The sequence below is a fragment of the Dipodomys ordii genome, unplaced genomic scaffold (assembly GCF_000151885.1).
Source record: "Dipodomys ordii isolate 6190 unplaced genomic scaffold, Dord_2.0 Scaffold75, whole genome shotgun sequence".
Taxonomy (NCBI): Eukaryota; Metazoa; Chordata; class Mammalia; order Rodentia; family Heteromyidae; genus Dipodomys; species Dipodomys ordii.
The window spans coordinates 2,646,056-2,659,082 of NW_012267291.1; the positions used below are offsets into that span (position 1 = coordinate 2,646,056).

Consider the following 13,027-nt stretch of genomic DNA (forward strand, 5'->3'; position numbering starts at 1 on the left):
CCCCCCGCCCAAGAGCAGTGATTGATACCAACTGCCTCGCCTTCCCCCGCCTGCCCTTCACCCCCAGACCCGTCAGAAAGCCCTACTCGTTCATTCATTGGTCCAACCATGTTTGCCGAAGCCTTGACCATACTGGACAGTCCTAGGGTATGCTTCCTTTCCGTTTGTCCGTTTCACTTTTTAATGGGACATTCTGTTATCCTTCCATTTGCCATGCCCGTATTCTCCCACCCGTCCTGACTCCACTGTCACCTGTGAGCTCCTTACGGGCTTCCGTAGTGGAGAGAGGCTCAAGCTCCTGCACTGCGACTCAGGAAGACGAAGAAAGGGGCAGAGGAGGGATGCTTCCGGTGAAGGACATGAGTTTCTTTTTTTTCCTAATAAAACATATTTTTGTTTATCTTAATTTTTAAATTTTCTTGTAAAGGAATATACAAAGGGGTTACAGTTACATGATTTACTTAGTGAGCACATTTCCTTTTGAACAGTGTCATCCCTTCTCTCATTCTTTTCCAGTGTTTCCCCTCCTGACTTTCCTCCCTCCAAAGTTGTATAGTTTATTGCCAGCATAGTGTCCAAGTGGCTTTCACTGTTGAATTGGTTTACTCTTGGTCCCACCATTTCTGTGCTTCGCTTTCCCCTCCCCAAACTAGATAAACTTATATATACAAGACAAAAGGTATAGAAATAAAAAAGAATGGCAGAAGGGAATTAACCAAAGAAAAATGAAAGAAAAGAAATGCAAAAACCTTTTATATTTTAATGGATGAAAACAGTAACAATTGACAAACGAATTTCTTAAATATCAGTGATAAAACGATATAGTGCACATGCAGCCAAGTGGTATTTAATGACAGAATGGCTCCTTCTGTTTGGTGGTAACAAGAGAAACCCCATCACCTCATCCCCCACTCTGAAACCAGAATATCATGAAAAAGCTGTCTCCTCAGAGGCTGTGAGGAGAGTCTTCAGGCACAGGGCTTGTGGGACGAAGGCCATATGTATTTGAGGGTGGCCTGGCACTGGTGTCTTCTTACCCCTGTAATCCTGGATACTCAGGAGGCTGAGATCTGATGGTTCAACCAGCCCAGGCAGGAAAGTGAAGGAGCCCCATGACCAAAAAAAAAAAAAAAAAAGAAGAAGAAAAAAGAGTCTCAAGGACATGAGTTTCTGGAGCTTCCGGTTGAGGAGGCAGACTCTGGAAGCCCTGCTGCAGGGGGCCCCCTTCTGCTGGCTGGCCCAGGGCAGGGCGGTCCTCTCTGCTGGCCACGCCCAGGAAGCCTCAATGAGGGGCGGTCCCCCCTGCTGGCTCCATCCCGGAAGCCCTGGTCCTCTCCGTTGGCCCCGCCCCGGAAGCCCCAGGTCAAGGTGGTCCCCTCTGCCTGCCTCCTCCAGCCTGCGCTGGGCCCGGCTCCATCACGGAGCCCTGTACTCTATCACTGATCGCGGCTGGGAATTTGACACCTTCCGCTTCCATTCGAGTCATTTGCTTCCCGAGTAGATTCCTAGCTCCTAGAGCCTGTTGGGTTTCTCGTTTGTTCTCCTTCATGGCACCGCCCCGCCCTGCTGGGCTTGGCAGATAGAGCAAGCTCGGACAATGTCTGCGAGCGAAGGCGGCGTCCTGCCAAGCGCTCTGCCGCGGGAGTCTTGGGGTGCTGGCCCCGGGACCTTGCTCTTGAACAGCGTCTCGTTGCCATTGGGGCAGAGGTCACCCCCTCCCCCCACCACACACACACACACCACACACACACCACACACACACTGGGGAGGGCTAGGGACAGGGTGGAGCCGGAGGAGAGGAAGTGACACGGGCTGAGAGAACGGCCAGGCCTCGCCCAGCCAGGCCTCGCCCAGCCAGGCCTCAGGCCTCATTCAGGAGGCCGAGGGAAGGGAGCACTCTCGCCAGCCTCCACCGGGCAGGCAGGCCCGGGTGAGGCCGGAAGCGCGCGTTCCCAGCGGCGCCAGGCGGCCCGTGGAGGTAGGTGGTGGTGATGGTAGGTGAGCTGTGTTGTGCAATCCGACAGTGGTGCCTGGACCACGAGGCTCTGCGTACCTTTTGCTTGAGATGAACCCAGCAAACAAGAGTCGTTAGCAGCTGAAAGCATTGTTTTTCATGCAGGGTCTTGCGCCAAGTCAACACCTATGCTTTGGGAAGCGTTGGTAATGTTTCTACTCATGCTAATTAGTATTCGTAGAACATCTCCAGGGTTCTGGAACCTTCTCTCCCGTGACCTTACTAAGCGAGGCTGTTGGAAGTGGGAGGACGTTGCCTCATTCCACATGCGTTTTGGCAATTAGAGAAAACGCAGCTGTGCTGCTGGCTTAAAAGCGTAGAAGGCCTGAGCCCCCATGTCTCCCCGTGATCTTCCTCAGGCTTTTCTCCAGCACCCTGGCTCCTCTGCTTGCTGCTTAGATGAACGAGTAAGACACAGCTTGGAGGCTGGAGGAAACAGAACCCCACTGAGCAAGGCTGTGAGAAAAACATGGCTTTCTTGTGTAATAAGAACACATTTAACAGAGTGATGTTTGGAGCAGAGGAGGGGTGAGTGAGCTCAGCGTTACAGGACAGTGGAACTGGGTTAGTATGTTATAGTGGTGGCTCTGTGCCCTGTGCATTTTCCAAGCATGGACTCCGGGCTGTGACGCAGGGCTACAGGCCCATTGGCAGTAACACAGTGTAGGGTGGGATAGTTGAGAAGCGCTGGGCCTGTTGGGTTCGGGGGCTATATGGATAGTCTCAAAATCCTGCATAATTTTGTTGTTAACCTACAATTGCTCTTGAAAACGCCATCGAAATAGCAAATTTGTTGAGCACCTACTATGTGCCTATGTATGGAAGCATCCCGAGGACTCTCAGGACAGGAACCTGTTATAATTAACTACAGACTTGGATTGTAATTGTGATAAGGGCTTTGAAGGAAATGTCTGGAGATATAAGAGAATCTTGCTCTTATACTAAATGATCAGCTTTGATTCCTCTGAAGAGGCATATCTGGGTCCAAGTGTTTAAGTGTTTATGCAAGCAGATTTTGCTTTTCAGTGATTTTTGCTCATTTTTTTTGGCCAAAAAGTAGGTATAATTTTACAAATCAAAATGACTAGCATGACGAAACAAAATGTGAGGTCATTGGTCCAACAGGGACTTCAGTTTAGTGGAAGTTATAAATGGTAATGAGGATAGCCACAAGCTATCTCAGATTAGAGATAAAAAAATCAAAACATTAATTAGGCTGGGTACTGGTGACTCACATCTGTAATCATATCAGGAAGCTGAGGTCTACAAGATCAAAGCCAATCCAAGTAGAAAAGTCTAAGAGAGTGCCCCTCCAAAAATAACAAAAAGTAGAGCTAGAGGCATGGCTCAAGTTGTATAGAAAGAACTAGCCTAGCAAGGTCAGGGCCTTAAGTACAATTCTTTGAAAGTGTTCTAGTCCAGGCAGGAAAGTCTCTTATCTCCAGTTAACCACCAAAAAGCTGGAAGTGGAGCTGTGGCTCAAGTTGTAGAGTTCTAGCCTTGAGCACAAAAGCTCAAGGGACAGCACCCAGGCCAAGAGGTCAAACTCCAGGACCAGCACACACACACACACACACACACACACACACACACACACACACACACAAAAGAATGAGGAAAGAAGTTATTGGGCGCCCTTTGGTATGCAACAGCTTATAGATGATGTGTCTCTGCCATGCATCAAACTGGGTAAACCACAATGGGTGTATTCCCGGGAACAGTTTGCCAGGCATCACCCTGTCTATTACAGCTACTGAGCAAATGGGTTGGCATGAGTAGTTATATCCTTAATGTGTACATCATTAAGAGGTCGGTATGTCTTTTCATTTACTGGTAACTTCTCCAACTCATCCAGAGTCTCCAGACCATCTCTCACTTTTCCAAATACTGTATGTTTCATGTCCAAATGTGGTTGCTTGCCATAGGTGATGAAAAACTGAGATCCATTGGTGTTTGGGCCATTATTTGCCATAGATACAACCCCTCTAACATTGTGCTTAAGATATTCACTGTACTCATCCTCAAACTTCTTGCCCCAGATACTGTTACCTCCTCTGAGTACCTGTTGGATCTCCATGAAACCCTTGATATGTCTATGAAATATACAGCCATTGTAGTAATTACTGGCACAAAGAGCCAGGAAGTTCTCACATGTCCTGGGTGTCCTCTCACAGAAGACTTCTATTTTAATATCACCTGCATCAGACATTTCTCTTCCTGATGCTTCCAGGAAGTACTATTTCAATTCTCAAAATCTTACATAGGAAAGCCTGGAAGTTTTTATTCCATTCCTACATTCCAGCAAAACCCTTGTCAACCAGAAATGTTCACACCAAATATCCCAAGAACTACAATAGCATCAATGGAGAGCTCAGCTAGCACTGAATAAGTAAATGAAAGAACAACGTTACTCCCTACATGGCCATGTCTGTGTGCACAGCTGCTGTGAGGACAACTTGATTTTTTGCTCATTTTAAATGTGTGTAAAATTAAAGGAAATGATTGGCTCTTGAAACTGACAAGTCTAGGTATTCTAGCTTCAGGTATGGCTTGATACCGGTGTTTCACTAATTACACCAAATCTCTCCTCTCTGACTTCTCTGTATAAAATTTATCTCCAGGCAGACTCCATTTCACACACCAAGGGCAAGAGGGGTTGGACATGAAACAGGAACTTCAGGAAATATTTGTTCAGCAAATGCATCCATCCTAGGGTGACATTGATTAGACATCTACATCAAGCCACACGCCAGACTTTATCTGCTTTGGGACAGCTCAAGCCCATGGGCCAATACATAATCTTTGTTTTGATGGGTTGAGTGCTTGGTGGTTTTGTTCAGCCAAGTATACTCAACTATTGCCTCTCTAGACCTTCAGTCCAGGTGTGGGCCACCTCCTAGACTCACAGACAAGTGCTTTTCCTTATTTTTTCTTTCCTTCTGACTGTCACTGTGAAGATTAACTTAGCCTTACTCAGGTTTTCTCTCCTCTGTGAAGGAAAAGAACAAGGTCACTAAACTGTGGCCTTGGACCCAAACTGGTCTGTTGGCTGTTTTTTTTAAATGAATAAAACTTTATTGGTTCACTCTTATCTGTGGCTGCTTTTGTAGGACAACAGGAGAATTGTGAGGGATACTTTATATTCTCAGCAGAATTATCTGGCTTTTCACAGAAGACCTTTGCTGACCTGGGTGCTGTGTAGTGGTTAGGGGTCAGGACTGTGGATTTAGACAGTTGGGTCACTGACAGAGGGGGTCCTATATTACTTTATCCTCTGAGCCCCAATTTCTTTACTTGTAAAATTGAGAGAGTAAACATTTCTACCTTGTAGGGTTATGGGGATGAAATAGAATTATGTACACAAATAATTTAGCTCAAGGCCTGGTACACAGCAAAGCAATAAGAAAATGCTAGTAATTATTACATTTTAAAATATTAGCATCAATTTGCAAGTGGGCTTTTCAGGTTGAATCTCTAGATTTTGGAGGAGCTGTTGAATTGGTTTCTTGTCTGACACTTTTTTCCTTGTGGTAGGAAATAATTGCTTGACAATTTAGGAAGTCTATCAAACACAGTCTTGCATTAATTGTTTCAATCAGTGTGACACAGGAAACCCACCTCTTCACCTGTGTGTGTTTTTCTTCTGTTTTCATTTTCCCTGAAAAAAAAATCTCTTTTAAGTGCTCTAGGAAGGCCATGTCAAGCTCTTATAGTGTGTTAGCCAAATAACCTGCAGACCTTCTGAATTAAATAAGAGTTGGAAGGAGGAGCAGGGAGGGGTGGAGGGAGGAGGGGTACAGAGTTGGAGGAGCAGGGAGGGGTGGAGGGAGGCCGGGGCTGGGGCACTGTCCTGCTATGAGATTACCTGAAGCTTCACTTAAATAACTCTACTCTTTGTGTCTTGATCCTGATCACATAGAGCTTTATCAAGAGTTTTGTTTTGGTAAATCTTATTTAGGAGCAAAAAGAAAACACAACACTTCAAATGGCATGCTGAGATTGCATGGACGGCCACCGAGGCCTGTCTCCTTCTCGCCTGGGTAGAATCTTGAATGGTGTAAAGCATGGTCTGGGGAGAGAGAGTTCAAACCCTGATTCCACAGCTCTGTTACCCTGGACCTGTCACCTCTCTGGGCTCTAGTTCTCTGGTTTTTCAAGAGAGGGCATTATAATAACCACTTTACAGTCAGGGTAAGTTAAAATCAGGTGACACAAGGGAAGGAGCTGGCTTGGTGTGCATGCAGAGAGTGTTCAGCAGTTATTAGCTATTGCTATGGGGACAGCATTCATTGTATCTCCTCTTTGCCTGCCAACACAGGAGCGTGATGGGTGAACTTGCCCAGGTGCTGCCTAGGTAAGTTGAGTAATGCAGCTTAATGGAACCATGAATTTCGATTTCATCACAGAAGTGTCATGAGGCTGGCTTTGGACCCCAGCATTTGAACAAGGGTGGAGTTTCAGAACAGCCAAGCTCTCACCACTGTCAGTGCTGTGCCAACACCTTCTGCCTCAAAGGACAGAGTGCTGATGATTGCTTTAGAAATACTCTTGGTAGATCAGGTCTCTGGCAACACTTCGTTTGATTTATAAGGAAATCAGGCAGTGGCCATTTGTAGTAAGCTGTCGGGATAGCAAACACATAGTAGAAGAAAGTGGCAAAAGGCCCTGGAGTCAGACAGACCCGGATTCAAGTCTCACCTCTGTTCCTTTTTCACCATGTGTCACTTAAGCCACCTGAGCCTCACTTTCCAAATGGTAAAACGGGACAATAATGGTGCCTGGTTCTAGTGAGAATCAGGTGGGATATGAATATATACCACACTATGAATACTATATATGTGTATGTGTGTGTGTGTGTGTGTGTGTATTTATATAGTACTTATCCCAGGGACTGGCAGAGAAGTGTTCAGAAAGAAGGGTTTAAAATAGTGGCGGAACCAGACTGCAGAAGACAACACAACTGTATCCCAAACTAAGACTCAATGGTTTCCCAAGGCTGGAATGACCTGGAAGCTTTTGTTTTCAGAGGTCCAAGGGAAGGGATGCTGTTATACAAGGAGACTCCTTCATGCATGTCCCAGCGTTTTGCCACTCTGACGTCTGTACCCTCACATTCAAGCCCCACTGAATCAGGCCTTCACCGGCCGTCAGCCAACCACTTCAGCACTTGGACAGCTCCTGACTCTAGTGAGGCTGGCTTCACCACTGTTTGGTGAATGAGCCAAGGAACATTATTAAGGGAGCATACCCTTTGGCCAAAGCGAGTTTCTTCTAATTTTAACTTCATTTACTCCCTTCTGTTTCCTGTCCAACTGGTTAATAAGTTTACTCTTAAGAATTAGGAAGTGGTAATGTAAAAGTCCCCTAGGCATCTCTTTTCCACGCAAACCCACCCCGGATTACTTTGTCTTGTTCTTCTCTTTAATTCACTTTTAAGCCCTCTTTTTGATAGGTGTTGGGCTACATGACTCTGCTCAGCTGGAGAGCTCCTGGGTTGAATGAGGGTAACGATTCTGGTGCGATTGCAGATAATATGCAAGGCAGAAAATCCAATTATACTTAATTAGGAATCAATCCAAGATTCTTTAGAAGGAGGCTTGGTATTGCCTTATGGCCAAAACCAACTAAATCTGAATAAAAATTAATTGGAAGTAACTTGACTACTAATTTCTCTAATTATTTATCTTTCTTAGGACTTTTTTTTTCTGTCATGAATTCAATTTCAGCATCCATAGAAGAGAGCTGCAGGTGTCAGGATGTGTCCTACTGCTACCAGGTGCTTTGCTTGGAACTGCTCTGAGACCTTTCCATCTCATTTATGAGGCATTGAGATTTAGTTAATCTTTGTAGTAGTTTCTGAAATGAATTAGCCCTGAAAACTCAAACAATAACTTGCTGATCACTCATATTTCTGTTTCTTTCATCCATGGCAGATTTTCAAAAACAGAAATTGTTTTTTTTTCTTTTGTATTATGAAATGGTCTTTCACACACATTGAAAAAAATGTCATAAAATTACATAAAAAGGAAATCACATTACCTTTCCACATAAAGATTTCCTTGCACAGGAAGTCATGCTTTTGCTTGGCCAGTCTGCTCTCTCTGTATCTCTTATTCGGTCTCCTCCATTTTGTAATGTAGCAAGTATCTTTCACTTAATGATATCTCTATCATCAGTTAAGTGGCAATAATAGCCATTTTTTCTTTTTGAAGTTCTGGGGATTGAACTCGGCCTCACTCATGCTAGGTAAGAGTTCTACTACTTGAGCTTTGACCCATCTCTTTTTGTTTTCATTAGTTTTCAGAAAGGTTTTGTAATTTTGACTTAGGGTAGGCATGGGTTATGATTTTCCCCCATTTTTACTTCCCTTTACAGCCGGGATGACAGAAATGCACCACTGTGCCTTGGCTTATTTGCAAAAATGGGCCTCATTATTCTCCCCTGATTTTTTCAGAAGTATGAATTAGCTGCACAAAGGAGTTTCATTTCGCTATGTCCGTGTAATTACATAATGTGTTTGATTACACTCATCTCTCTGTCACTCTGGCATCTGCCTCTCCCATTCACAAACTCATCTCAACAAGCATCATTATTCCATCCCCACCACATGTACCTGAAGTATTTCAACCATAATCCCTCTCCTTCCCCCTCTCCATTCACCTTTCCTCTCCATGAGGCCTTTTTCTGGAGGGACCTGCATCACCTTCCTGTCATTCATTAAAAACAAAGCGTATTTTATTATTCAAAGGAGATTCACCGCAGTACTTCATACGTGTGTACACAGCACTTTATTTTTTCTTGTGAAGGTGGTGTATAGAGGGGTTGCAGTTACAGAAGTGAGGCAATGAGCACATTTCTTTTTGAACACTGTTACCTCCTCCCTCATTTTCTCCTGCTTTCCCCCACTCATTCCCCTTTACAACTCTATAAGTTGTGAAGTTCATTTCCAACATAATATTCAGTGAGTATCACTGTTGCATTAGTTTACCCTTTGTACCACCATTTCGGTGAATCCTCTGTCCTTCTGCAAAGCAGATAAATTGGTAAACAAGACAAAGGGTATAGAAATAAAAAACAGTGACAACAGGGCATACACCAAGGGGGGAAAAAGAAAAAAGAAATAACTGCAAGCAGTAAATTATAAAAGCCTCTTGTTTCAATTTTTTGGAGTTCATTTTACACAGCACTTGAATCAGATGAGCTCCCCGGTTTACCTTCCCTGTCTCCACCCTCCTACTCTTTCTTACTCAATAGCTTCCCCTGAGTTTCATCTTGCTATAATCATTCACAGAGCCTATTTTGGCATTGTTCACACTCTAATATTCTTTTTTCTTCTCTCCTTCTAGTACCCTCAAATATTGTCACAATTACAACACTATATATGCATATATAATTAACACAAGATTATTTATATCATATATACCACATAATCGTGTATGTGTTAATTGTATGTTTATATTTTAGGTCTAACATCCACATAGAGATAAAACACGTGACCTTGATCCTTCTGAACTGGGCTTACTTCATGAAATGCAATGTTCTCCAGTTCCCATCTATTTCTCTTCAAATAATAGTCATTCTTCTTTATGGCTGAATTATACCCCTCCATTGTATATGTGGAACACATTTCATTGATCCATTCATGAGTTGTACGGCACCTTAGCTTAGCTGTTGTGACTAGTGAACATGAATGCTATTGCTGGACCTGTGGTCCTTATATTTTCCAGTTTTTGAGGCACCTCCATACTGACTTCCATTCTGGTTGCTCTAATTTACATTTCTATCAATGGTTTATAAAGATTCTGTTGCTTCCATATCTCATCAGCATTTGCTGCTGTGTATGTTTTTAACGATAGACATTCTGACTCAGGTCAGAATCTCCAAGGAGTTTGTTTTGCATTCCCTTTATGGCTAGGAATGTTGAACATTTCTTCATGCATTTGCTGTCTGTTTGTACTCCTTTGAACATTATCTGTTTAGCCTATTTGCCCATTCATTAATTGGATTGTTGGCTCTCTGGGTGTTTAGTTTGCTTGTGCTTCCTGTACATTCTGGTTCTTGCTGACAAACGTATTTTGCTAATTGTTTTTTTTTTTTTACCCAGGATGACCTTGAATACCACTTTCCCTTCTCCATTTCCCGAGCAGCTGGGATTACAGCCATGGACCATATAGCTAGCCCTGCCGTAACAATCTTTATCATAGTTTAAAGTGAACACAGAGTAATATTCCAGAGTACACATGCTGATACTTTCATCATTATTTCTTAGTCATTTCATCCTTATTACTGTGATGGTCATTTACATAAATTTTGACAAGCTTCATACAGAGCAAATCCAAAGAGGTAATGGTCACATTTTAGAAAGTGATGCTGGAACAATTATGTATTCATATGCAAAAGATGAACCCCAATCACAGCCTCATTTCATGTATAAAATTAAAGTGAAACATTATAGGCATGAATCTATCAGTATATGATTTCTATAAAATAGGAGGCAATTTTTAAATTCCTATTGGTTTTGGGTTAGGCAAGAATATATTAGAATGGATAGGAAAATGGTGACCCATAGAATCATTGCTAAATTGGGCTTTGTCAAAGTTAAAAACTTCTCTACCTCAAAAGACACCATCAAAAACCTACAACTAGGAAAACAAATTACAAACAAGTATCTGGTAGGGAACTTGTATTTGTAGTTTATAAAGAACTCTTAAAACTCAATAAAAGAAGATGGCCCCACTAAAATATCAAATGACCTGAGTAGTCATTGCAAACAAATACATGAAAGTATGCTTCACATTACTGATTATTAAAGAAATGCAAGGAAAACCACAACAAGATGCAATTCCACCTCTACTAGAATGGTTAAAATTAAAAAAGCAATAGTAGCAAGAGTTGGCAGGGTTGGGAAGGCAAGATGATACAGCCCCTTTGCAAAAACACATTGGCATTTCTCATGGATGCAAATAGCACTCATAATCTCATGCCTAGGGATTTTCTCAGAGGACACAAAGAACATGTGCTCACATAGGACTTGACCTTGGATCTCCATAGCAGTTTTATCCCTAATAGCACAGGGCTGGAAACATTCCAAATATGCACTGATACACAAATTGTGGTGTATTTATACAGTGGTATCTTAGGAGCAATAAAAAGGGTTGAACAGTGAATGAGACCTATCAGCACATGTGGACTTTGAAGGCATTGCAGGTGAAATAAGCCAAACACAAGAGACTTCTTAACATCATTTCACTTGTGAGAAATTCTCCAGGAGATGAAGTATGGTAGGAGGAGGATGGTGTGGAAGAGGCTCTGCTTAGAGATTCACTACAGAGAGGTGTCAACTGGATTGAGAAACATGTAGGAAGCAAGCAAGGCACACTTCTGGGTGTGTCTGTTGGGGTGTTTCCAGAGATGACTGGTGTGTTGGACAGCAACTAAGGGTGGAAGATGCACCTTGAGTGTGGGTGGCACCATGCATCCAATAGGATGGGACAAGTGAAAGAAGTCAGCCATTGAAGGTATGTGTTCTCTCCTCCTGCTGCCAGTGGGTTTGCTGCTCTGCTCTGTCATGTTCCTGCTCTGCTCACCACAGGCCTGGAAGCAATGAAATCAGCTGATCCTTAACTGCAGCCTCTGCAGCCACGGGCCAGATCGGTCGTTCTTGCCTGAAGGTGTCTCCTCAGTTAAAGTCACAGCAACAAAAGTCTGACTCAACATAGGGAGCTCTTTGGGTTGATGAGGATTTTCTGTATCATGCTTCTGACACCAGTTCTCTGATTACCCACATTTGTCAATATACATTTAAAAAGAGTGAGTTGTATGTAACATAAATTCCCCCTTAAGAAAAAAAAACCTCCTCCTCCTCCTGTTCATCGTCTTCCATCTCCTCGAAATCGAACCAAGGGATGTGTTATGGTTCCTGGTTCAGGTTTGGAATTCTCCAGTAGACACTTCTTAAGAGGCAGCATCTCTGTCATTGCACACATAACAATCCACAGTTAGGTGAATATCCTTCCAGAAGCATGCTGGGCCTGCCCTCTGCACGATTGGAAGTTGGTGGTAGGTGACTCAGTGAGGTCTCATTTCCAGCTCCTGGGAGCTGGAAGTGGTCTTGGGGATGTTCCCTCACATCCCAACATGGCCCACTTCCTCCCTACCCTGTCCTCATTAAGGCATTAACTCTCAGTCCTTCTCACCATCAGTCACCAATCTCCACGTAAATTATTCAGATTTACAGGAAACAAATTCTGAGACTGTTAGCTCTCTCAAACTGGGACCTTATTTTCCCCTTTCAATTTCCCCTTTGCATAGCTTGATACACACCAGTGGCCCTAAATAAATAAGCCATAATTAATACACATCTGGCTCTTGTACTGTTTATTTTCCTCTTCTGGAAGTCAGATTAGAATAGGTACCCTGCAGCTTGAATATTTAAATACCAAACCAAAGGGACTTTTCCACCTCCTTTTTCTCATCTGATAGCAAACTAATTATTGTAAGTAGAGAAGTGGCTTTGTCCCAGGCCTCTTCAAGTTGGTCCCTTAACCATTAGATGACTCAAAAGAATATACTTGTCAAAGCAGTTCCTATGTGACCAAATCACAAATGTGTGCTTTAGGAAAGAGAAGTTCTTACAATATTATTTACCTCTAGAAAGGTCTTGTGGCTAGCAGAAGTGTGCTGTCCAGACTCATGAAGAGTCTTGAAGATTCAGGCTCAGGAAAAATGCTTGTCAGTGTCCTTTTTGAAGTTATTAAATATTTTTTCACTAAACATATGAAAGAGGGGATATTTATGAAAGGGGGCAATGTGGAAATAATATCTAGGGAAGCTCTGAGCAACAGCTCTCATGTCTTCTTGTGAAGGGAAGGAAACTTCCATGCTTTCTTAGGATAGAAATACCCATTGGAGAACGTGGGTGCCCAGAGCCCAGCCATAGCATGCTAGCTGTTCTTTGCAGTAATTTTATAGTTGAGAAGATCCTGCTGTTTCCACTTTACAGATAGGGAAACT

At 43.2% G+C, this 13,027-nt stretch overlaps 1 pseudogene; it reads right to left on the reverse strand.

Moving 5' to 3' along the window:
* Positions 1 to 3,764: 3,764 nt before the first annotated feature.
* LOC105991626 lies at positions 3,765 to 4,223 on the reverse strand (annotated as a pseudogene).
* Positions 4,224 to 13,027: the final 8,804 nt, after the last annotated feature.